Source organism: Moschus berezovskii, chromosome X (genome assembly GCF_049115385.1).
Source record: "Moschus berezovskii isolate FMDL1 chromosome X, NW_MosBer_1.0, whole genome shotgun sequence".
NCBI classification, from domain to species: domain Eukaryota; kingdom Metazoa; phylum Chordata; class Mammalia; order Artiodactyla; family Moschidae; genus Moschus; species Moschus berezovskii.
Window position 1 is genome coordinate 42,579,971 of NC_142488.1, and position 25,440 is coordinate 42,605,410.

Genomic DNA, 25,440 nt, shown 5'->3' on the forward strand with positions numbered 1-25,440 from the left:
GAAACACCTGAAATGGCATGCATCTTTTTTAAACAAATAAATAAACTGAAAGTAAACTAGTTCTGAGAATTGCAAGACACCCCCCGAAGTAACTGAAGCCACTTTGGGGCATGTCAGGACCAGTGCTGGGGAAGCACTGTAATTGATGTTCAAAGAATCTGTGTTACACACACCCGTGGATGAAGAAAGCACAGGGGAGGCTGGCAGGGCTAACACTTCTGAGCAAGCCCAAACTAGCCTATGAAAAAGGAAAGATATACCTGGTTGGAGAATTTCTTTTGAGGAATGAGGTCATCGTGCAGTCTAGAGCCTTTCTACAAGACACAAGAGCCCTTGGCAGCAGGAGGGAGTACCTTTGACAGTATTTCTGCAGGAACTTCCTTTTCTCCTCCACTGAAGCCTTGCCTCTCAAGTCTCCCTTGTCCTGATAGCCTCATAAATAGCACTGCCCCACTGCTCTGAGATCCTAAAACTTGATGCTCTTCACTATTTTGTGCTCCCTTGGGTTATATCCACATTTCATGTCTTCATCCTGAGCATTTAAAGGAAGAATTAGCACCGATCCTTCACAAACTCATCCAAAACATAGAAGAGAAGGGAACACTTCCTAATTCATGCTATTAGGCCAATATTACCCTGACACCAAAACCAGATAAAGATATCACAAGAAAATTTATGAATATCCCTTAAGAATAGAGATAGAGAAATCCTCAGCAAAATGCTAACAAACCAAATCCAGTAAATGTATAAAAAGGATTATACACCATGACCAAGTGGGAATTATTCCAAGAATGCAAAGTTGGTTTAGCATCTGAAATTTGATGTAACATATCATTTTAATAGAATAAAGAACAAAAACCTCATGAGCATATCAATAGATACAGAAAAAGCTTTTGACAAAATGCAACAGCCTTTTTTGATAAAAACACTTGACAAACTAGGAATAGGAAGGAATTTCCTCAATCTAATAAAAGCCTCTCCCTCACACACACATACACACACAGAGCTGCATCATATCTGACAGTGCAATATAAGATGCTCACTCCCTAAGATCAGAAACAAGACAAGAATGTTCATTCTTGCCACTCTGTTCAACATTGCTCTCAGGGATACATGATCAATACACAGAAATCAATTGTATTTCTATACATTAACAATGAACTATTTGAAGGCTAAATTAACACTTAAAGTGGCATCAAAAAGAATAAAATAATGAGAAATCAATTTAACCAAAGAAGTACAAGACTTGGACATGTAAACTACAAAACATCAGTGAAAGAAACTAAAAGAGACCTGAGTAAATGGAAAGATATGAATTTCATGGATTGGAAGACTTAAGATTTGGAAGATCACAATGCTCTTCAAATTGATATAAAAATTTAATGCAATCACTAACATAATTTAAAATGATTTTTTGCAGAAAATCTGATCTGAAAATTCACATGGAAACACAAAAGACAGTCAAAACCATCTTGAAAAAGAAGAACAAAATTGGAAGACTCACACTTTCCAATTTCAAAACTTACTACAGAATTAAAATAATCAAGGCAGTGTGTCACTGGTATAAAGGTCATATACAGATCAGTGGAATAAAATTGGGTGCCCAGAAATAAACTCTTACATTTATGGCCAATTTTTTTTTCCATGTGTTTTTAGTTTTATTTTTTTTAATTTATTTATTTTAATTGGAAGCTAATTACTTTACATTATTGCATTGGTTTTGCCATACATTAACATGAATCCACCCCGGGTGCACACGTGCTCCCCATCTTGAACCCCCTCCCACTTCCCTCCCCATCCCATTTTTCTGGTTCATCCCAGTACACCAGCCCCGAGCATCCTGTATCATGCATCGAACCTGGACTGGCGATATAGAACAGTCTTTTGGACTCTGTGGGAGAGGGCGAGGGTGGGATGATTTGGGAGAATGGCACTGAAACATGTATATTATCATATGTGAAACGAATCGCCAATTGATTTTTGACAAGGGTGCCAAGACAATTCAATGTGGGAAAGAAAAATATTTTCAATGAACAGTGCTGCAAAAACCTGGGTCTCCATATCCTAAGAATGAGTTCGTACCCCTGTTACACACCAACACATGGTCATCACACCATAAACAAAAATTAAGTTGAAATGGACCAAATACTATATGCAAGAATTAAAACTATAAACCTCTTGAAAGAAAATATAGGAGTAAAGCTTCGATTTGGTTTAGGCAATGGTTTTCTTGGTATGACACCTAAAGCACAAGCAACAAAAGAAAAATAGATAGGTTGCTTTCATCAAATTTTAAAACCTTCATGCTTCGGGGGACATCATCAAGAAAATGAAAAGCCAGCTCACAGCAAGGGAGAAAATATCTGAAAATAATATATCTGTAAAGGGACTTTATATATAGAATATATAAATAACTTGTACAATTCAACAAAAATGTGACCCAGTTTAAAAATGGACATAGACATTTCTCCAAAGAAGATATACAAATGGCCATAAACACATGAAAAAATGTTCACTATCTTTAGTTGTTTGGGAAATGGACATCAAAACCATACAATAGATTGGTTACACTCAGAAAGAAGGACAATAACAAGTGTTGATGCAGATGTGGAAAATTTGGAACCTGCATATATTTCTGATGGGGAAAACTACTTGGCAGTTTCTATCCCTGGTGGCTCAGCGGTTAAAGCATCTGCCTCCAATGAGGGAGACCCGGGTTCGATCCCTGGGTCGGGAAGATCCCCTGGAGAAGGAAAGGGTAACCCACTCCAGTATTCTTGCCTGGAGAATCCCATGGACGGAGAAGCCTGGTAGGCTACAGTCCACGGGGTCGCATAGAGTCGGACACGACTGAGCGACGGAACAGATAAAAGTCAAACACAGAGTCACCATATGACCCAGAAATTCCATCTTTAGGTATTATGCTCAGGAGAATTGAAAACATATGTCCACACAGAAACTTGTAATTAATGTTCATCATAACATTACTCATAAGAGTTAAAAAGTAGAACTAACTCAAATGTCCATCAGCTGGTGAAAGGATAAGCAAACTATGGTATATTGTAATTAATGTTCATCATAACATTACTCATAAGAGTTAAAAAGTAGAACTAACTCAAATGTCCATCAGCTGGTGAAAGGATAAGCAAACTATGGTATATGCATACAATGGAGCATTATATGGCCATCAAATTATATAAATTAACTGATATGCATGGATGCATCAGTTGATCAACCTTGAAAACATTATGAGAAGTAAAAAATGCCAGATACAAAAGGCTATATATTGTATAAGTTCCTCATATGAAATATCCAAATAGGCAAATCCATAGATAAAGACTGTAGATTAATGGTTGTTGAGGGTTGGGGGCAGGGGAAATGGGTCATGATTGTGAATGGGTTTCTTTTAGAGATGACATAAATGTTCTAGAATTAGTGGTGATCATATACAACTTGTGACTGTATTAAAAGTCACTGAATTGTACAATCAAAAGGTGAAGTTTGTGGTATGTGAATTTTCTTTCAATAAACTATAAGCAAACATCTTTAATTAATTAAACTTAAATAAAATTAAAAATTAATTTCCTCAGTTGCAGTAGTCACACTTCAAGTGCTCAATGGCCATATAAGGCTAGTAGCTACCACATTGGATACACAGATATAGTACAATTTTTGTTATCACAGATAATTTTATTGGACAGTGTTGATCTAAGCTTCACTATAAGATCCCAGAGGTTTCAGAAGTATATCAAGCACATGCAGTGTAAGGACCTTAACTGAATTCTTATTTCGGCAAACAGTAAAATAAAGCTGAGAAAATGGAGAAATTTTGAATATTGATTGGGTATTTGATTATATTAAAGAATTACTGCTAAATGTTTTAGGTATGACAATAAAATCATGGTTGCATTTTCTGAAAGTTCTTATCTCTTAGAGATTAATACTAAAAATCTACCTGCAATTCAGGAGACTCAGGTTCAGTCCCTAGGTGAGGAAGATCCCCTGGAGAATGGAAATGGCAACCCACTCCAGTATTCTTGCCTGGAAAATCACAATCTGTGGGATCACAAAAGAGTCAGACATGACTGGGAGACTAAACAACAATAATAACTAAAGTACTTAAGGATGAAATGATACAGTGTCTGGGATTTGCTTCAAAATAACCCATGGATCAGTAGATCAGCAAAAATAGATATAACAAAATTGGCCATGAGTCAATAATTGTTAAATTTCGATGATGGATATCAGGGAGCTCTTATGCTCTTCTTTCTATCTTGAAAATATTTGAAATTTTTCATAATAAACAGTCAGTAACCAGGCAGCCACTGCTTATTCATACCTAATTAACTATTTACTGAATGAAAACATAGTGTTGTCAGATTTTCTAACTTTCTGAGAGAATTCAGAAATCCAAATTCTTATGTAAAATCTCTGGCATTTCATCGTTGGTTGATTTGTTTAATTATAAGGCACAAAAAACAATCGCATCTGGAGCTTGGGTTCAGCTCACAGCCCCTACTCTACAAGGTCCAATTTAGAATAATCAATAGAATTAATAAATTCTGAGGTCATCCATCGTGAAAGTGATTTATTTTGAACATATAATTAATAATGCGTATCTCATTTTTAAAAATTATGACCTATTTCAAAAAGGAACAAAGAATAATAAAACAATCACTCATGCACCTGCTATGCAGCCTTAACAAATCTTAGTATTTAGTTCTATTTGCTTCATAAAGAAATAAAATGTTATAGATACCATTAATGTCTTCTTTCTGCCTCTCCTCAATCTCATTCCCTCTGCCTCTCCAAAAAACACATCCTGAAAGTTGTGTCCATCTTTCCAACCAAATTTATAAAATTTCATTACAGCTATAAGTATTCATAAACAATAAATGTGTTGCTTTTCTGTTTCCATATGTTACATAAGCAGTTTCATTTAAAAAAAATCAATTGCACTTCTACCTACCAACAACAAAGAGCTAGAAAGCTAACTTTTAAAGAGACCATTTAGAATAAATCAAAAAGCAATATCTATCTAGGAATAAATCTAACAAAAGATAAGCAAGACATTTAGGGAGAAAAAGATAAACTACACTGAAAGACATTTAAAAAAGACCTAAATAAATGGAGATATATATTATGTTCATGGGCTGGAAGATTCAATACCGTGAAGATGTCAATTCTCCTTAACCACCCCAAAAGAGACATAGAATAGAGAGGGGTAAATCAAGTTTCAACGTACAGAATGATCTTTTTACATCAATTTCAAAAACACACAAAGGCAAACAATTTATTGCCTAGGTATACAAACATATATGCAAGCTAGACTGAAAAGTAAGAACATGATAAGAGGAAATACATGATAAGAGTTACAACTGAGGAAGAAGGGAACAGGAATTCAAAGGTAATGACAATGTTCTGTTTCTTAAACAGAGTGATATCAACATGAGTGTTCACTGCATGAAAATTCTTTTTACCTTATGCATGCTTCATAAATATTCTTTTGTGTTCAATCAGTACTTAATAAAAAAATAATTTTTAAAAAATATTTATATACATCTATAACACTACCATGGAAATATGTCAACAACATATACGGTTAAACGATAATGCTGAAAACCTTTATACACTTATACACATTAGCTAAAATGTGTACCAAAAGGTTAATAGTGGTTGTGCTATATATTACATAGAATATACACAAATTGTTAATAGAGCAACTAAGCACCAAAATGTTCATGGTGCTTATGTATAATATTAAATAAAATATGTACCTAGTTTTAATCATGGTTATGTATAATATTAAATAAAATGTGCACCAAATTGTTAACACTAGTTATGTCCTAGGGAAAGTTTGACTGTCTTTAATTTTCTCTGTTTTATAGTGGATGGATTTTTTGTAATTTATCATCAGGAAAAAAATAAAACAAACAAAAAGAAAAAAATATAATAACAAAGAATCATAAACTTGCAGGAAATATTCAAGTGACATTATATACAGAAAAGACCAGGTGAATTAAAAGAGGAAAAGCTTGAGAGCAAAGCCAAAAAGGGGGGAGCCTTAAAGTAATCCAGGATTGAGATAAAATGTGATGGCCAAGGAACTGAAAAGACAGGGCTAGATTCAAAACTCTTCATGGAAGGGCTCTAGGGGTGATGAGACAAGTAGTAGTAGTAGAAAGTGCCTAAATCTAAGGGGTAAGGTAGAAAGAGGGAAGATATGCTTTTTTGTGCTTAGTCGCTCAGTCGTGTCTGACCCTTTGTGACCCCATGAACTGTAGCCCACCAGGCACCTCTGTCCATGGCGATTCTCCAGGAAAGAATACTAGAGTGGGTTACCATGCCCTTCTCCAGGGTATCTTCCCCACCCAGGGATCGAACCCATGTCTCCCACATTGCAGGAGGATTCTTTACCACTGAGTCATGAGGGAAGTCCCATATGCTTTTAGGGGGAGGCAGAAATTATATGTCTGAGATATAAGAGCAAGCTTACTTCATTCTCCATAAATGAGAATATAGAGCAACTTGTCCAAGTTACTCAGCTGACAAGTGATAGAAGTAGAATTCAAATCCCTGCTGTCTACATCCAACGCCTTTGTGCTTAACTGCTACACACCTATACCTCTTGGTATCTGTTAAGCAATGTCCAGTTCCACTTATTTGATAGTCATGGTCAGGGGAGTTTAATGGATATGATAATACCAAGGACAGAATACATAGTGCAATCCTTTGTGTGTGTGAGTGCTAAGTTGCTTCAGTCGTGTCTGATTCTTTGTGACCCCATGGACTGTAGCCCACCAGGCTCCTGTGTCCATGGGATTTTCCAGGTAAGAGTACTGGATTGGGTGGCCAAGAAATAGCTGTTGAAACTGAAAATGAGTTATCTGATAGTTTACAAATGATGCAAAGCAAAGATCTGAAGAATGAATCTTAGAAAACAGACCCTTTTACTGCTGCTGTTAACTTAACAAAGTCAAGTGACTTGATAGAAGTGACAAGATTTAGAGAAAGACATGAGTTCAAATTCTAGCTCTGTCACTTAATAGCTAGGTGTTCTCAGGGAAAACTGCATATTCTCATCTGTAAAATAGATGGTCAAGATAATTACATGAAAATATATGTGAAGTACTTAGTATTGTAGCAGTCAGTGGGTGTTCAATAAAATGCCACTTTGTTTTAAATCTTGTGTTAGAAATGGGAAGATCAGAGGTTGAGAAAGTAGTACTTAGTCACATGAACATATCTGTCGACACTCTAAAAAAATGTCCTCCTTTCTGATATTTTTATAAAAGTTCTCCATTTCTTATGGCAAGCTAATCTCTCCCTTGCCACCCAGTTACCAAATTATGCATCACTTTACCCATTCATGCATGCTAAATCACTTCAGTCATGTTCCACTCTTCATGACTCTACGGACTGTAGCCCTCCAGGCTGCTCAGTCCATGGGATTCTCCAGGCAAGAATATTGGAGTGGGTTGCCTTGCCCTTCTCCAGGGCATCTTCCCAACACAGGGATCAAACCCATGTCTCTTAGGTCTCCTGCATTGGCAGGCAGGTTCTTTACCACAAGCGCCACCTGTGTAAACATTACTTTGATTTATTTCCCTTCTATGTAGAGTTGCCTTTTCTTTTTTTTCTTCTCTAAGTGAGAGAATCATAGGAGTGAGAAAGCAAGGAAATAGAACATATCTGAGAACCATATCACAAATAAACACTATAAAATAAATGTGTTAAAGCAATTTTTAAAGTAAAAAGATAAAAATTTGAGGACAGTATATTACAGAAAAGAGATAAAGAATAATTGAAATATGAATTCTAGAAATGACAAATGTTATCACTAAAATTAAAAACCTCAATGGATAATTGAAGGAATTAGATATATTTGAAGAAGGGACTGGTGACTTGAAAGACATTTCTCAGGAAATTTCCCAGAATGCAACACGAAGACATTAAGAACTGGGAAATAAAATGAGAGATAAGGAAAGAGGTATGTATCAGGTGTTAGTTGTGGCAAATGGGACATTCATTGCATCATGCGGGATATTTCCCTGTGGTGCAGACTCTAGTTGTAGCATGATCCCTGTAGCACACAGGCTCAGTAGTTTTGTCATGTAGTATCTTAGTTCCCTAACCAGGGATTGAACCCATGTCCCTGCATTGCAAGGCAGATTCTTAATCACTGGACCCCCAGGGAAGTCCCCCAACATTTACTTAATAGATTTCCAGGAAGAGAACTTAAAAGAATGTGGAAAAAAACAACCTTCAAAGTTGTAATGACTAAGTATTCTCCACAATGCTTGCACAACATGAATCCTTAGTTGCAGTTAACAAGCCACCGTCAAAGAAACAAAAATATAAAACACAAGCCTCCATCAACATTATAAGGAAAGGTAGTTAAAGACAAGTGGAGTGAACAAAAATGAGTGATGCTGGTACTCTCATATCTTGTTGGTGGGAATGCAAAATGATATAGCTGCTCTGGAAAATGGTTTAACAGTTTCTTATAAAATTATGTATATGCTTATCATATGACCCAGAAATTCCTCTCCTGGGTATTTACCCTAAAGAAATAAATTTATATGCTCAAAAACAGTGTGCATTCACAAACTTTGTGCAAATATTTGTAACAGCTTTAGCTGTTAGCCCAGAACTGGAAACAACACAAACGTCCCTCAATGAGAGAATGGAGAAACAAACTGTGATGCATCCATAGAATTGAATGCTACTTGGCTATAAAAATGAATTACCTACATGCAACACTGTGGCTGAATCTCAAATGCATTTTGCTAAGTGAAGGAAATATGACGTAAGGGTCAATGCTGTATGATTCCAGTTATATGACTTTCTTGAAAAAGACAAAACTGTAGTGATGGAGGACAGATCTGTGGTTGCCAGGGGTTAGAGGCAGAGGCAGGGTATGATTAAAGAGGAACATGAACAATTTTGGAGATGTTCCAACTGTTCTAATCTTAATATGCTGCTTGTGGTAAGGGTACCACAAATCTGCCTGTATTAAAATTCACATAACCATACATCAAAAGAAGAAGTCAATGCTACTACATGATATTTTAAAAATTAAAAGTAGAAAACCTGAATAAATCAATAACCTTGGAAGAAATAAAAAAGATAATCCCAGATCGACTGCTAAAAAGCCACCAAGCCCAGAGGGTTTATTGGGAGATGCCTCCGAACCCTTCAGTGAATAGATATTCTCCACCTTATACTAATCAGGGACTTCTAAAAATACTGTTTCCAGTTCTCTTTCTGTTGTCAGTCAGTTCAGTCGCTCAGTTGTGTCCAACTCTTTATGACCCCATGGACTGCAGCATACCAGGCTTCCCTGTCCATCACCAACTCCCGGAGCTTACTCAGACTCATGTTCCATCAAGTTGGTAATGCCATCCAACCATCTCATACTCTGTCGTCCCCTTCTCCTCCCACCTTCAGTCTAGCAAAACCCTGATACAGATATCAGACAAAAAGAGCACTCAGAAAGGGAGAAGCGAAAGAGGAAAGGAAGAAGGGGAAGGAGAAGAGTAGGAAAAGACTATGGGTGAATCTCATATAGGAACATAGATACCAAAAACCTAAATAAAATCTTAGAAAATTATGGGGGCAGTCCCAAGATGGTGGAGGAATAGGATGGGAAGATCACTTTCTCCCCCACAAACTCATCAAAAGATCATTTGAATGCTGAGCAACTTCCACAAAACAACTTCTGAACGCTGGTGGAGAACACCAGGCACCCAGAAAGGCAGCCCATTCTCTTCGAAAGGAGGTAGGACAAAATATAAAAGACAAAAAGAGAGACAAAAGAGTTAGGGATGGATACCCGCCCTGGGGAGGGAATAGTGAAGGAGAATTTTCCAAACAGCAGGAAACCCTCTCACTGTTGGGTCTGTGGGGAGTTTTGGAATCTCAGAGGGCAGCATAACCAGGAGAAAAACAAAAAAAAACCCCACAGAATATGCGCCTAACCACAACTCCCAGCGGAGAAGTAGCCCAGATACTTGCATCCAGCACCAGTGAGTGGGGTCTGGGGCTGGACAGGGAGGCACGGGTTGCATTCTTAGGGTAAGGACTGGGCCTGAATGCCCTGAGGACAGTCTGAGGGAGCTAACATGAGATAGCAACCCAACCTGTGGGATAGCCAGAGAGAGAAAAAAAGAGAGAGAACTTTCCCATGAAAGGTTCTAACCTAACTCGAAGCCTGGCCCACTCACAAAACAAAGGATTGAGCAAATACAAAGGAGAGCTACCAGGTTGCATACAGGCCCCTCCCCACCACCAGAGGCAGAGAGGTAGGCAGGCAACAGCCAGAGCTGGAAGGCAAGGGGAAATCTCGACCCCGGAGACCCGCATCCTCCACCAAACTGTGAGCAGACTGCCAGTTGCTAACCAAGTCTTCCTGGGATCCTGAATGGTTAACATCTGCCAGAAGGGTTGCAGCCTGAGATCAGCTCCCCAGAGGAGACACATGGCACACCTGAGATGGTGCTCTCGTGGCACATCCAGGAAACCGAGCAGCCCATACCAGGGAGGTGATTAAGTTGCCTACCTGGGACAATACACTAGCCAAGCACCTGGTCGCCTGAGCTGCTCGGACCTGGGAAGGGCACAAAATGCAGGGCCTGCTTTGGATAGTACCCCTGCAGAGCAACCTGGAGCCTGAGCAGTGTAGACCAGGAAAGCACAAAATGCTGTGAGCTGGGGCAAACCCAGTGTGGTCCATATACTGTGAGCACTCTTCACACACACCAGTGATATTTGTTTGCAGTGTTCCTCCCTCCCCACAACACAACTGAACAAGTGAGCCTAAATAAGTGACCACCTTCGCCCCCTTGTGTCAGGGCAGAAATTAGACACTAAAGAGACTTGCAAACAGAGGAAGCCAAAATAAACAAAGAAGAGGGAACCACTCTGGAAGTGACAAGTGCAACAGATTAAAATCCTGTAGTTAACATTGACAGAGCATTGGAAGGGGTCAATAGACCTTGAGAAGAAGTACAAGCTGGAACAAGGAACTATCTGAAACTGAACTGACCCCACACTGCCCTCAACAGCTCCAGAGAAATTCCTAGATATATTTTTACTATTATCATTTTCTTATTTTTAAGTTCTTTATTACTCCTTTAATTTTCATTTTTATAACCTATTACCTTGCAAAAAAGACCCTATTTTAAAACAAAATTTCATATATATATATATATTTATAATTTTTATGTTTGCTTCTGTTTTGTATTTCTAATATTGTATTTTTGAGAGTCTACCCTCTACTCTAGATTTTTAGTCTTTGCTTTTGGGTATTTGTTCTCAATTTTGTACCTTTAAGAATCTAATCTTCAGTACCCATTTTTACTTAGGGGTGTTATTACTGGCTTGATTGCTCTCTCCCCTTTTGACTCTTCCTTTTCTCCCCCAGGTCACCTCTATCTCCTCAATCCCTCTTCTCTTCTCTACTTAACTCTGTGAATCTCTCTGGGTATTCAGGGCTGCGGAGACACTTAGGAAACTGATAACTGGCTAGATTGGTCTCTCCCCTTTTGACTCCTCCTCTTCTCCTCCTGGTCATTTCTATCTCACTCCCCCTTCTTCTTTTCTCCATGTAACTCTGTGAACCTCTCTGGGTGTCCCTCACTGTGGAGAATCTTTTCACTATTAACCTAGGTGTTTTATCATCTGTGCTGTATGGATGGAGAAGTCTTGAGGATACTGTAAGAATAAGACTGAAAGCCAGAGGCAGGAGGAACATACCTCAACATAATAAAAGCCATATGTGATAAACCCACAGTAAACATTATCCTCAATGGTGAAAAATTGAAAGCATTTCCTCTAAAGTCAGGAACAAGACAAGGGTGCCCACGCTCACCACTACTATTCAACATAGTTTTGGAAGTTTTAGCCACAGCAATCAGAGAAGAAAAAGAAATAAAAGGAATCCAGATTGGAAAAGAAGAAGTAAAACTTTCCCTGTTTGCAGATGACATGATCCTCTACATAGAAAACCCTAAAGACACCACCAGAAAATTACTAGAGCTAATCAATGAATATAGTAAAGTTGTGGGATATAAAATTAACACACAAAAATCCCTTGCATTCCTATACACTAATAATGAGAAAATAGACAAATTAAGGAAACAATCCCATTCACCATTGTGACAAAAAGAATAAAATACTTAGGAATACATCTACCTAAAGAAACAAAAGACCTATATATAGAAAACTATAAAACACTGCTGAAAGAAATCAAAGAGGACACAAATAGATGGAGAGATATACTATGTTCGTGGATTGGAAGAATCAATATAGTGAAAATGAGTATACCACCCAAAGCAGTCTTTAGATTCAATGCAATCCCTATCAAGCTACCAACAGTATTTTTCCCAGAACTAGAACAAATAATTTCACAGTTTGTATGGAAATACAAAAAACCTCGAATAGCCAAAGCAATCTTGAAAAAGAAGAATGAAACTGGAGGAATCAACCTGCCTGACTTCAGACTATACTACAAAGCTACAGTCATCAAGACAGTAGGTACTGGCACAAAGACAGAAATACAGATCAATGTAACAAAATAGAAAGCCCAAGGATAAATCCACGCACCTATGGACACCCTATCTTTGACAAAGGAGGCAAGAATATACAATGGAGAAAAGACAATCTCTTTAACAAGTGGTGCTGGGAAAACTGGTCTGGTCTTGTAAAAGAATGAAACTAGAACACTTTCTAACACCATACACAAAAATAAACTCAAAATTGATTAAAGATCTGAGACCAGAAACTATAAAACTCCTAGAGGAAAACACAGGCAAAACACTCTCTGACATAAATAACAGCAGGATCCTCTATGACCCACCTCCCAGAGTAATGGAAATAAAAGCAAAAATAAACAAATGGGACCTAATTAAACTTAAAAGTTTTTGCACAATGAAGGAAACTATAAGCAAGGTGAAAAGACAGCCTTCAAAATAGGAGAAAATAATAGCAAACGAAGCAACTGACAAAGAATTAATCTCAAAAGTATACAAGCAGCTCAATACCAGAAAAGTAAATGACCCAATCAAAAAATGGGCCAAAGAACTAAACAGACATTTCTCCCAAGAAGACATACAGATGGCTAACAAACACATGAAAAGATGCTCAACATCACTCATTATCAGAGAAATGCAAATCAAAATCACAATAAGGTACCATCTCATGCCAGTCAGAATGGCTGGTTTTCAGAAGTCTACAATCAATAAATGCTGGAGAGGGTGTGGAGAAAAGGGAACCCTCTTACACTGTTGGTGGGAATGCATACTACTATAGTCGCTATGGAGAACAGTGTGGAGATTCCTTAAAAAACTGGAAATAGAATTGCCATACAACCCATCAATCCCACTGCTGGGCATGCACACCGAGGAAACCAGAATTGCAAGAGACACATGTACCCCAATGTTCATCACAGCACTGTTTACAATAGCTAGGACATGGAAGAAACCTAGATGTCCATCGGCAGATGAATGGATAAGAAAGCTGTGGTAAATATACACAATCGAATACTACTCAGCTATTAAGAAGAATGCATGTGAGTCAGTTCTAATGAGGTGGATGAAACTGGAGCCTATTATACAGAGCGAAGTAAGTCAGAAAGAAAAACACCAATACAGTATACTAATGTATATATATGGAATTTAGAAAGATGGTAACGATGACCCCATATGTGAGACAGCAAAAGAGACACAGATATAAAGAACAGATTTTTGGACTCTGTGGGAGAAGGCAACGGTGAGATGATTTGAGAGAATAGCATTGAAACATGTATATTACCATATGTGATATAGAAGACCAGTCCATGTTTGATGCATGAAACAGGGCACTGAAAGACAGTGCACTGGAACAACCCTGAGGGATGGGATGGGGAGGGAGGTGGGAGGGGGTACAGGTTGGGGGACACATGTACACCCATTGCTGATTCATGTCAGTGTATGGCAAAAACCACTAAAATATTGTAAAGTAATTAGCCTCCAATTAAAATAAATAATTTTTTAAAATAAAGAAAAATATCTTAGAAAATTGAATCTAGTAACAAACTAAACAAATGATATATCATGACAGGGTAGAGGAGAGAACTCTCAATGACTATTTTAGGCTTTGTTGTTGTTTTAGCTGCTAAGTCATGTCTGTCTCTTTTGTGACCCCATGGACTGTAGTCTGCCAGGTCCTTTCTGTCCATGGAATTTTCCTGGCAAGAATATTGGAGTGGGTTGCCATTTCCTTCTCCAAGGGATCTTCCCACCCAGGGATAGAACCCACATCTCCTGCATTGCCAGGTGGATTCTTTACTGCTGAGCCACCAGGGAAACCCATTTTAGGCCTTAGGGGGACTCAGTAAAGCTAAAGCCCATGGTAAGTTGATATAGAACAAAATAAGACAGCTGTGGGGCTAAGGGAAGATGTTATATATATGCAGTGTATTTAAATGTACAGAAAAAGATCTGTGTTTCCATTTCTGACAATATTAGACAGTATATATTCTTTAAAATACAACACTAGTGGACATATATAAAGCCTGGTTGTGGATAAAGTCCTAGAATAGCAAGGGAGGTTTCCTTGAACTGGTCTTTGGATACCTCTCTAGTATCTTTCCACACCAACAGTGCCCAGCACATTATTTACCAGCAATACCAGTGAGGCTTGCAACAAGATCCAAAAACCCCAATGTTTTTTTTTCCAGTCCTTCTACGCTCCACTCCTCTCTCCTCCTTGGTAACCCCAACTGTGTTCTCTGTGTCCATGAGTCTGTTTTTGTCTCATAGATATGCTCATTTGTGTCATATTTTAGATTCCACATATAAGTGATACCATATGATATTTGTCTTTGCCTTATTTCACTCAGTATGATGATCTCTAGATCTATCCATGTTGCTGCAAAAGACATGATTTCATTCTTTTTAAAGCTGAGTAGCATTCCATTGTATATATGGACCACATCTTCTTTATCCATTCATCTGTTGATGGACATTTAGGTTGTTTCCATGTCTTGGATATTGTAAATAGTGCTGCTATGAACATTGGGGTGTATGTGTCTTTTGAATTATTGTTTTGTCTGGGTATATGCCCAGGAGTTGGATTGCTGGATCATATGGTAGTTCTAGTTTTAGTTTTCTGAAGAACCCCCATACTGTTTTCCACAGTGGCTGCACCAATTTACATTCCCAACAACAGTGTAAGAGGGTTCTCTTATCTCTAGGTCTCTGCCTCTCCTACCCCCAGTCTCCTGGTCAGTTACTACTTGTCCTTGTCATACCCAGGCTCTCTCTCCCAGGAGAGCTTCTGTGTTCCCATAGTCTCCTGCATGGATCACCAGCATACATGCTTTTATCCATATGTGTGTTTCTCTCTCCAATTGAGCTGAAAGCTGCATAAGAGAAGAAACTCCATCGGACTCAAAAGCATCTTAGCATACAGTAGAATAGGCCTTTATTGTCTGAACTGAACCTGAAACACAAAAAGTAAATGTTCTAAAGCAAATAATGACATATCTAGGAAGATGCCCTGGAGGAGGGCATGACAACCCACTCCAGTACTGTTGCCTGGAGAAGTCCATGGACAGAAGAGCCTGGTGGGCTATTCTATGGTGTCACAAAGAGTCAAACACGACAGAAGTGACTTAGCATGCACAATGACATATTGATTTTATAAAAGTGAGAAATGTTCTTTATTTTTTTAAAAAATGCCAAGGAATACATCAAAGTACAAAGAAGAAAGCTACAAATCCCCCTGGCAAGATCCAATGTCTACAGATCCAATGATGGAGACAGAGAATATAACAATCCAGATACTCTGAAATCATTTCATAAGAATACAGTGGGACTAGAAATGTTATATCTAATAAAACATAAGAAATGTAATAATACTTTAATTTAGCTTGAAAAAAAAAACCGAAGTGAATCTGCAGAAATTTTCAGAACCATTCATAAATGTTTCCACACCATGAGCAGTATTAGTGAGTTTTTAAAAGTGTTTCAAACTCCCAGGCGGATGATCTGCATTTGGCAGAGTAGTTAACAACTTCAATTACTGTGTAACTTTGGGACCGGTTAAGGAGTTCCCAAGAGGAAAGAAAAGTTTTACTCAGAAACAAAATGTATTGAGTTAAGCAATTTGGAGTTAAAAAACAATTATTATTAAGAGCTTCACTGTTTTATTTTTTTTTTAACTTTACAAAATTGGTTTTCATTACTTGCACTCTTGGTTCAATAAAAAGGCTGTTAAATTGGCTCTGTTTAGAATTTAATAAGCTCCTTAAAAGTGATGCAAATATTTCTTAAATCCTGAAATAAGCTTTCCACTGCATTCAAATGTGCTCATCTGAAAAGTTTGATTTCAATCAATGGAATTTAACAGATGCACCTAAATGAAGGATTACTTAGTGAGATTCTGCACTTCCCTACAAAATATAATGCAGGACAGCCACTGTGCCTGCCTTTCTGGAACTTACAATCTGGTAGAAATGTGTTCATTTGTTCCTTAAATATTTTTCACAAAAGATGATAATGTGCCCAGCACTGTGCAATACACAGTGGTTGTGATGTCTACATCACACCAGGGGAAAATGATGAGTTAAGAGATCACTTTAGAAAAATACAGTTATAGAGCTTAAGTATCTCATCAGTGCAGTCTCTACCATCATGGTAGTATCATTTCCCGAGACAAGACAAGTCACAAAGGAAACCAGTTTGGGGTCAACGTTACCAAGATTTTTTCAGTTGTCTGGTCTCACAGTTTCAAAGGATAACTGAATCTGTTTTAAATAAACTGATTTTGAGATTCCTTTGAGGAACTCAGAAGAAAAGTCAATCCCTAGTTCTTACAGAGTCAGCACTATACTGCAATTGATTTCCAGTCCCTAAACCTGAGGGTCTTGCTTTGCAGATGCTTTCTAAAAAGAGTGATGGACACTACTATATGTAAAATAGGTAACTCATAAGGACCTACTGTATAGCACCAGGAACTCTACTCAATACTCTGTAATGGCCTATATGGGAAAAGAATCTGAAAAAGAATAGATACACATATATGATTAACTGAATCACTTTGCTGCACACCTGAAACTAACAGAACATTGTAAATCAACTATACTCCAATAAAAATTAAAAATAAAAAGGAGTGACGGAGAGGTTAAGAGTCTGGACTCTAGAACCAGGGTGTTTGATTTCAGTCCCAGTCTCTCTCACTGGTGAGTTATGTGATTGTGGACTACTTACTAAATTTCTTTGTGCCTCAGCTTCTTCATCTTTAAAATGGGGATAATACTACTACCTATGTAATAATTTGAGGCTTCAATTGAATAGCAGATATTTGGTAATTGTTAACTGTTTTATTTTTGAAGTGAAGAAATAGAAAGAAAAGAGGCCCATGGATAGGACATGAGTGAGTGGGCACACTTACAGGGCAGGAGGAAGATGGAAAGCCAGAGAGGAAAGTAGAGAACGGACAGAAGAACTGGAAGGTAGAGAACAGATTGTGGTGCCCTAGGAAGCAAGTAAGAGAGAGTCTCCAAAAACAGGAAGGCATTAGCTTCAGACACTGCAGTTTAAGGAAAAAAGGTCAGTGTATTTGGGGAATAGGAGGTCCTTGCTGATCTTTAAGAGATCAGCACCACTGGCCAGTACCTCTTTCTTGTTACCTGGTTTGCTTTGAAGTAGTACAACTGCTAGCCATTTGTCAATTCCTCTGCGATACTATTTGACTGATTTCTTGAAAGATGAAATACTGTGTAATGAGATACTGTCTGACTCCATACTGACTCTAGCAAGAGCTAGAACAGTGATTTTTTTATATATATATTTATTTGGCTGTGCCAGATCTTAGTTCTGGCATGCAGGATTTCTAGTTGTGGCATGTGGTGTCTAGTTCCCTGACCAGGAATTGAACCCAGGGCCCCTGCATTGGGAGTGCAGACTCTCAGCCACTCTGAGAAGTCTCAGCCACTCTGAGAAGTCTCAGCTTCTCATCAGGGAAGTCCCTAGAACAATGATTCTTAACTTCTCATTTTCAAAATGCCAGAATTTGTATTTTTTTATAATAATACATTAGCACCCAACGATGACAATGATTAATAATAATGAGTAATGTAGTACTAGGTTTGCTGGTAAAGAATCCGCCTGCAATGCAGGAGATCCCGGTTCAATTCCTGGGTTGGGAAGTTCCCCTGGAGAAGGGATAGGCTACTCACTCCAGTATTCTTGGGCTTCCCTGATGGCTCAGACAATAAGCAATCCGTCTGCAACGCAGGAGAGATGAGTTCGCTCCCTGGGTTGGGAAGATCCCCTGGAGGAGGGCATGGCAACCCACTCCAGTATTCTTATCTGGAGAATCCCATGAACAGAAGAGCCTGGTGGGCTACAGTCCATGGGGTCGCAAGAGTCAGGCACAACTGAACGGCTAAGCACAGCACACAATGTAGTACTAGAAAACAAAGCTTGTTAGAAAAATTTCAAAACCACTATCTCACTCAATTTTATTTCAGAGTACCACAGTGAATGCAATGTCTGGCAAACATAAACATATTGAAATTCAGGATAGGGCGAGGGTGGGATGATTTGGGAGAATGGCATTGAAACATGTATATTATCATATGTGAAATGAATCGCCAGTCCAGGTTCGAAGCATGATACAAGATGCTCAGGGCTGGTGCACTGGGATGAACCAGAGGGAATGGGATGGGGAGAGAGGTGGGAGGGGAGTTCAAGATGGGGAACACATGTACACCCGGAGCAGATTCATGTCAATGTATGGCAAAACCAATACAATAATGTAAAGTAATTAGCCTCCAATTAAAATAAATTTTTTAAAAAAAGAAATTCATCTATGAATCAAATATATGCCTAGTGATTAATATTATGGGACAAACTGTTTCTGGGTACCTGCTTTTTCTTACACGATAAGATGTGTTCTGGGAATTGGTGGATGGTTTGACCTACTCCTAAACCTCAAAGTTCAGGAGAGAGGTAAACAGTCTTAATGTAACCCGATCAGTCTATGGAAGGCACAAAATACAATGTGTAAACTGACAAAAGAAGGTCCCAGTTAGCCTGGAGGAGTTTAGAAGTTGAACTAAGGAGGTGACATTTGAACTGAAATCTTGAAGGCTGAACAAGGATTTACCAGGTAAAAAAGAGAGAAAGGGAAATACGACTTTTTAGAAAAGTGAGTCAGATGTCCTGACAGCAAAACAGAATGTCCCCAGAGGTTTGCACGTACGTACAGATTTTTCATTGTCAGTTACAACATTCAGATACTTTTAGATAGAACCAGCTGGTTTATTTGGGGGAAATTTCAACTTCTAATTACATTTTGTTTTCTAGAAGTCTGTATGTAACAATGAGTTCCTTTTTTTTTTTTTTTTAAAGCAGGCTGTGCTTTGACTGTATATATATAGCAAGTCAAAGAGAAAGATATACTGAGAGAGAGCCTGAGAGTATTAAGTAAGAATGATTTTCAAGTAAGGTCACAAAAACATTCACATTTTGTGTTAGAGGGTTTTTAAGGGGTTCCCAAGCCCACCCCCAGGTTCGATGTTTCATGAGAAGGGATCACAGGACTCAGCATATGTTGTACTCATGTCTTAGAGGTTGTTCTCAAGTCTAAGATTTATCACAGTGAAAAGACACAAAGCACAATCAGCACAGGGCAAAGGTATGTGGGGTGAAGTCCAGGGAAGAGACCAGGGGCAATTTTCCAAGAATTCTCTCCCAGTGGAGTCATAAACAAGTTGTGACAACACATGTGAAATGTTGCGAACTATGGAAGATCGTTATAGGTATGGTGTCTAGCGTTTCTATTGGCTGCTCATCATGTCGGCATCCCTTGCCTGGCACGTCCCCAGATGCCACACTCCCAGAAGGAAAGCAGGTGTTCAGCATAAACCTTCATGGTTACACAAATAGTTCAGGCACAGTGAGCTGCCCTTATCAGTTCTAGAAATGGTGGGAACTCCCCTGAGGTCCAAGTTCCCAGACTCCAGCCAAGAACCAACCTTGCTAACAGGACTTCCCAAGGATAAGCAGTCAGGCACGATATGTTAACTCTTTCTAAAGGTAATATTTGTTCCATGAGTACTTTTTCCTTCTTCCTGGGTTGTTTCATCATTGGATTCTCTTGAGATCTAAAGCACAGGCCTATGAGTAGAACTGAATTAACATTTAATTGGATTTTCAGTGTGTGTGTATAAAATAATCATTGTGCCTGAGTCAGCCTAAACATTAAGAGTTGTAAATGTCTGGTGTCTTTCCTTTATGGCTACTATCTTTTTTAAATTTTACTGAAGTATATTAATAGTTGATTTACAATGTTGTGGTAATTCCTGCTATGTAGCAAAGTGACTCAGTCATACACATATATACATTATTTTTTCATATTCTTTCCTATCATGATTTATCATAGATGGAGATCAATCCTGGATGTTCATTGGAGGGACTGATGCTAAAGCTGAAACTCCAATACTTTGGCCACCTCATGAGACGAGTTGACTCACTGGAAAAGACTCTGATGCTGGGAAAGGTTGGGGGCGGGAGGAGAAGGGGACGACGGAGAATGAGATGGCTGGATGGCATCACCGATTCTGTGGACATGAGTTTGAGTGAACTCCGGGAGTTGGTGATGGACAGGGAGGCCTGGCGTGCTGTGATTCATGGGGTCGCGGAGAGTCGGACACGACTGAGCGACTGAACTGAACTGAACTGAACTGATTGAATATAGTTCTATGAGCTATACAGTAGGACTTGTTATTTATCCATCTTATATATGCTAGTTTGTATCTGCTAATCCTAAACTCCCAATCCTTCTCTCTCCACCCCTTGGCAACTACAAGCCTGTTTTTTATGTCTGTGAGTCTGTTTCTGTTCATAGATATGTTCATTTGTGTCATATTTTAGATTCCACATAAAAACCATACCATGTGATATTTGTCTTTCTGACTTAATTCATTTAGTATGATCATCTTCAGGACCATCCATGTAGTTGCAAATGGCATTATTTGGTTCTTTTTTACAGCTGAGTAGTAATCCATCGTGTGTGTGTGTATCTTTATCTATTCATCTGTCAATGGACATTTAGGATTTTCCATGTCTTGGCTATCATAAATAATGCTGCTATGAACATAGGGATGCATGTTATCTTTTTCAATTATGATTTTCTCTGCACATATGCCCAAGGGTGGGGCTTCCCAAGTGGCTCAGTGGTAAAGAATCCACCTGTAATGCAGGAGCCACAGGAGACATGGGTTCAATCCCTGGGTTGGGAAGATCCTCTGGAGAAGGGCATGGCAACTCACTCCAGCATTCTTGTCTGAAAAATTCATGGACAGATGAGCCTGGAGGGCTACACTCCTTAGGGTCGCAAAGAGTCAGACACAAGTGAAGTGACTTAGCATGCATACACGCATGCCCAAGAGTGGGATTTTTGAATCATATGTTAGCTCTATTTTTAGTTTTTGATGAACCTCCACAGTGCTTTCCATAGTAACTGCACCAATTAGCATTCCCACCAACAGTGTAGGAAGGTTCCCTTTTCTCCACACCCTCTAAGGCATTTATTATTCATTGACTTTTTAATGATGGCCATTCTGACCAGTGTGAGGTGGTACCTCATTGTAGTTTTAATTTGCATTTCTGTAAGAATTACAGTTACTACAGTTTGAAGTCCTCACCCAGATGAGTAATTACAAGAAAGTGTTGTGGCCTACTGTCAATGTGATATTTTAAAAATCATCCTTCAGCCATTAAAATTTGCTTCACCTACTCTTAACGTCAGTTTTATACATGCAGGTGCTCATGGAGAGAACAAAAGAATACTCTTCTAAGCAACATTTCTTTTTTACTTCAGTTACAGTTTTCTCTTTAATGTCCATACCTCATTTGCTGTGTATGAAACAGTAATTCTATTTTTAGTACTAAGTTTGCTTATGAGTCAGATTTTTACTTCCCTTTCTTTGTTTACTGTGTGGTTGATGTGTATGTAACACATATTCCTGCATAAAGCAAAGTCTTCCCAAGCCGAGAAGAATTTGAAATTGGTGATAATAACATTTTATCGAGATAAAACTCTTATTTCATTTCCTAAGAATTCTCCTATATCATGTGATGCCCAAATTTTGCAGATTAATTACCTTCAATTTTTACTCCTAGGAGATTACAGTATTTCAAAGAATGACCCTCCTATGTATGTTCCTGAGATTGGAATGAAAACTGACCTTTTCCAGTCCTGTGGCCACTGCATAATTTTCCAAATTTGCTGGATATTGAGTGCAGCACTTTCACAGTGTCATCTTTTAAGATTTGAAATAGCTCAACTGGAATTCCATCACCTCCACTAGCTTTGTTCATAATGATGCTTCCTAAAGCCTACTTGACTTCACACTCCAGGATGTCTGGCTCTAGGTGAGTGATCACACCATCATGGTTATCTGGATCATGAAGATCTTTTTTGTATAGTTCTGTGTATTCTTGCCACCTCTTCTTATTATCTTCTGCTTCTGTTAGGTCCATACAATTTATGTCCTCTATTGTGCCTACCTTTCATGAAATGTTCCCTTGGTATCTCTAATTCTCTTGAAGAGATCTCTAGTCTTCCGAATGTTCAAGCTGGATTCAGGAAAAGCAGAGGAACCAGAGATCAAATTGCCAACATCCATTGGATCACAGAAAAAGCAAGACACTTCCTGAAAAACATCTATTTCTGCTTTCTTGACTATGCCAAAGCTGTTGACTGTGTGGATCACAACAAACTGTGGAAAATTCTTCAAGAGATGGGAATACCAACCATCTTATCTGCCTCCTGAGAAATTTGTATGCAGGTCAAGAAGCAACAGCTAGAACCAGACATGTAACAACGGACTGGTTCTAAATTGGGGAAGGAGTATGTCAAGGCTGTACATTGTCACCCTGGTTATTTAACTTATATGCAGAGTACGTCATGCGAAATGCCAGACTGGATGAAGCACAAGCTGAAATCAAGATTGCTGGGAGAAATAGCAATAACTTCAGATATGCAGATAACATGACCCTTATGGCAGAAAGTGAAGAGGAACTAAAGAGCCTCTTGGTGGAAGTGAAAGAGGTGAATGAAAAAGCTGGATCAAAACTCAACATTCAAAAAAACTAAGATCATGGCATCCAGTCCCATCACTTCATGGGAAATAGATGGGGATACAACGGAAACAATGACAGATTTATTTTCTTGGGCTCCAAAATCAACGCAGATGGTGACTGCAGCCATGAAATTACAAGATGCTTGCTCCTTGGAAGAAAAGCTATGACAAACCTAGATAGCATATTAAAAAGCAGAGACATTACTTTACCAACAAAGGCCTGTCTAATCAAAGCTATGGTTTTTCCAATAGTCATGAATGATGTGAGAGCTGAACCATAAAGAAAACTGAGCACCGAAGAATTGATGCTTTTGAACTGTGGTGTTGGAGAAGACTCTTGAGAGTCCCTGGGCAGCAAGGAGATTAAACCAGCCCATTCTAAAGGAAATGAATCCTGAATATTCATTGGAAGGACTGATGCTAAAGCTGAAACTCCAATACTTTGGCCACCTCATGTGAAGAGGTGACTCACTGGAAAAGACCCTGATGCTGGGAAGGATTGAAGACAGGAGGAGAGGGGACAACAGAGGATGAGATGGTTGGATGGCATCACTGACTTGATGGACATGAGTTTAATAAGCTCTGGGAGTTGGTGACAGACAGGGAAGCCTGGTGTGCTTCAGTCCATCAGATCTCAAAGATCTGGACACGACTGAGCGACTAAAAAGAACTGATATATGTCCTTCAAATCCTTATTCCCCCAACACTGATTTCAACTGATTATATATTTATTTTTATTTATTCATGGAATAAGGCTTCCCTGGTGGCTCAGGGGTAAATAATCTGCCTGCAGTGCAGGATACTTGGGTTCGATCCCTCAATCCAGAAGATCCCTTGGAGGAGGGCATGGAAACCCACTCCAGTATTCTTGCCTGGAGAATCCCTTGGACAGAAAAGCCTGGTGGCTATAGTCAATAAGGTCACATGACTGAGCATGCATGCTTGTTTTTCTGGAATAAATATTTATTTAAAGTGCATCACCTTGCCTTCTAGGTGTTGCGTATACAAATAATGAAGAAATCAAGGTTACTATTTTCAAAGAATTAAAAATCTAATAGGAAAGTCAAACAGGTTTAAAAAATACAAGTATCTAGAAAATATCAAGTATTCAGGGCATGGAGTAAGTAGAAGGGATACAGTTCAAGAAAGTCAGAAAAAGTGTGAGATACATGAATTTAGTCTTAAAAGATAAGCAGGAATTCATCAGAGGACTTCTAATATTCTGCATATACAATGACCTATACAGGAGGAAAACTTATCCTTTCTTCTCTTGCAGGGTCTTTGGCTGGTCTAATAATTAAATTGACATAAGACAGATGAACAGGAGAAAAAGTATTTAATTTGTGCTTATTGGAACTTATAGAAATATGAGACCCAAAGAAGTGACCAAAACAGGGAGCTTTCATTTTCATACCTTTTAGACAAAGAACTAATAGATTCGTGAAGAATGTACAAGTTTGGACTTAGGGTAATAAGTTAGTGAAGAAGTAACAAGATTTGTTTATATAGCCTTCTCAGCCCTGAATTCCCTATCTCTGGTGATAAGGATGCCTTCTCTCCTCTTGGTACAGGGAGGGTACACTTTATGTGAGAGATTTATTTCCTGATTTCAGAGGAACAAAGGAGAGTTATAGTGTCTTTCTTTCACTGTGTGTGCTAGGTGGCTTTAGTTATATCCAACTCTGTGAAACCTGCCAGGCTCCTATATCCATGGGATTCTCCAGGCAAGAATATTGGAGTGGGTTCCTATTTCTTACTTAATTTTAGTTCAAAATAATGAATATGCCAAAGTGGCATATTTGGGGGTGGCTTGCCCTGAACCCCATTAGTGCCAAAAAATGGAAACATGAATGGCATGTTCAAGGAATTGCCAGGTGCTTAGTAAAACTAGCTTGCCAAGGTTGAGTCATATGATTCAGGAGGTAGAACTGAAAAGATTATCAGAGACTAGATCATGAAGGGACTTGGAAACTGCTTGTGAATGGAGATGCTGTCCTGCAGGGAATATTTAATTCTTGAAGAAAGAGATATCATAAGGTTTATGTTAAATATATATATATATATCATTCAGGGCAGACTGAAGGGGGTGGAAGCAGGAGCTACTGAGTCCGACTAGGACCAACCAGTCCATTCTAAAGGAAATTGATCTTGGTTGTTCATTGGAAGGACTGATGCTGAAGCTGAAACTCCAATACTTTGGCCACCTTATGCAACGAGTTGACTCACTGGAAAAGAGTCTGATGCTAGGAGGGATTGGGGGTGGGAGGAGACGGGGACGACAGAGAATCAGATGGCTGGATGGC

At 38.7% G+C, this 25,440-nt stretch overlaps 1 protein-coding gene across 2 annotated transcripts in view; it reads right to left on the minus strand.

Annotated features, from left to right (window-relative positions):
* EFHC2 (EF-hand domain containing 2) overlaps positions 1 to 25,440 on the minus strand; it is a 326,643-nt gene that overhangs the window by 263,961 nt on the left and 37,242 nt on the right. For both annotated transcript variants that reach the window (XM_088833699.1, XM_088833698.1), the window contains exon 3: positions 3,956 to 4,056. The gene's annotated coding sequence lies outside the window, so the exon portion shown is untranslated. The remainder of the gene's footprint in view (positions 1 to 3,955; positions 4,057 to 25,440) is intronic.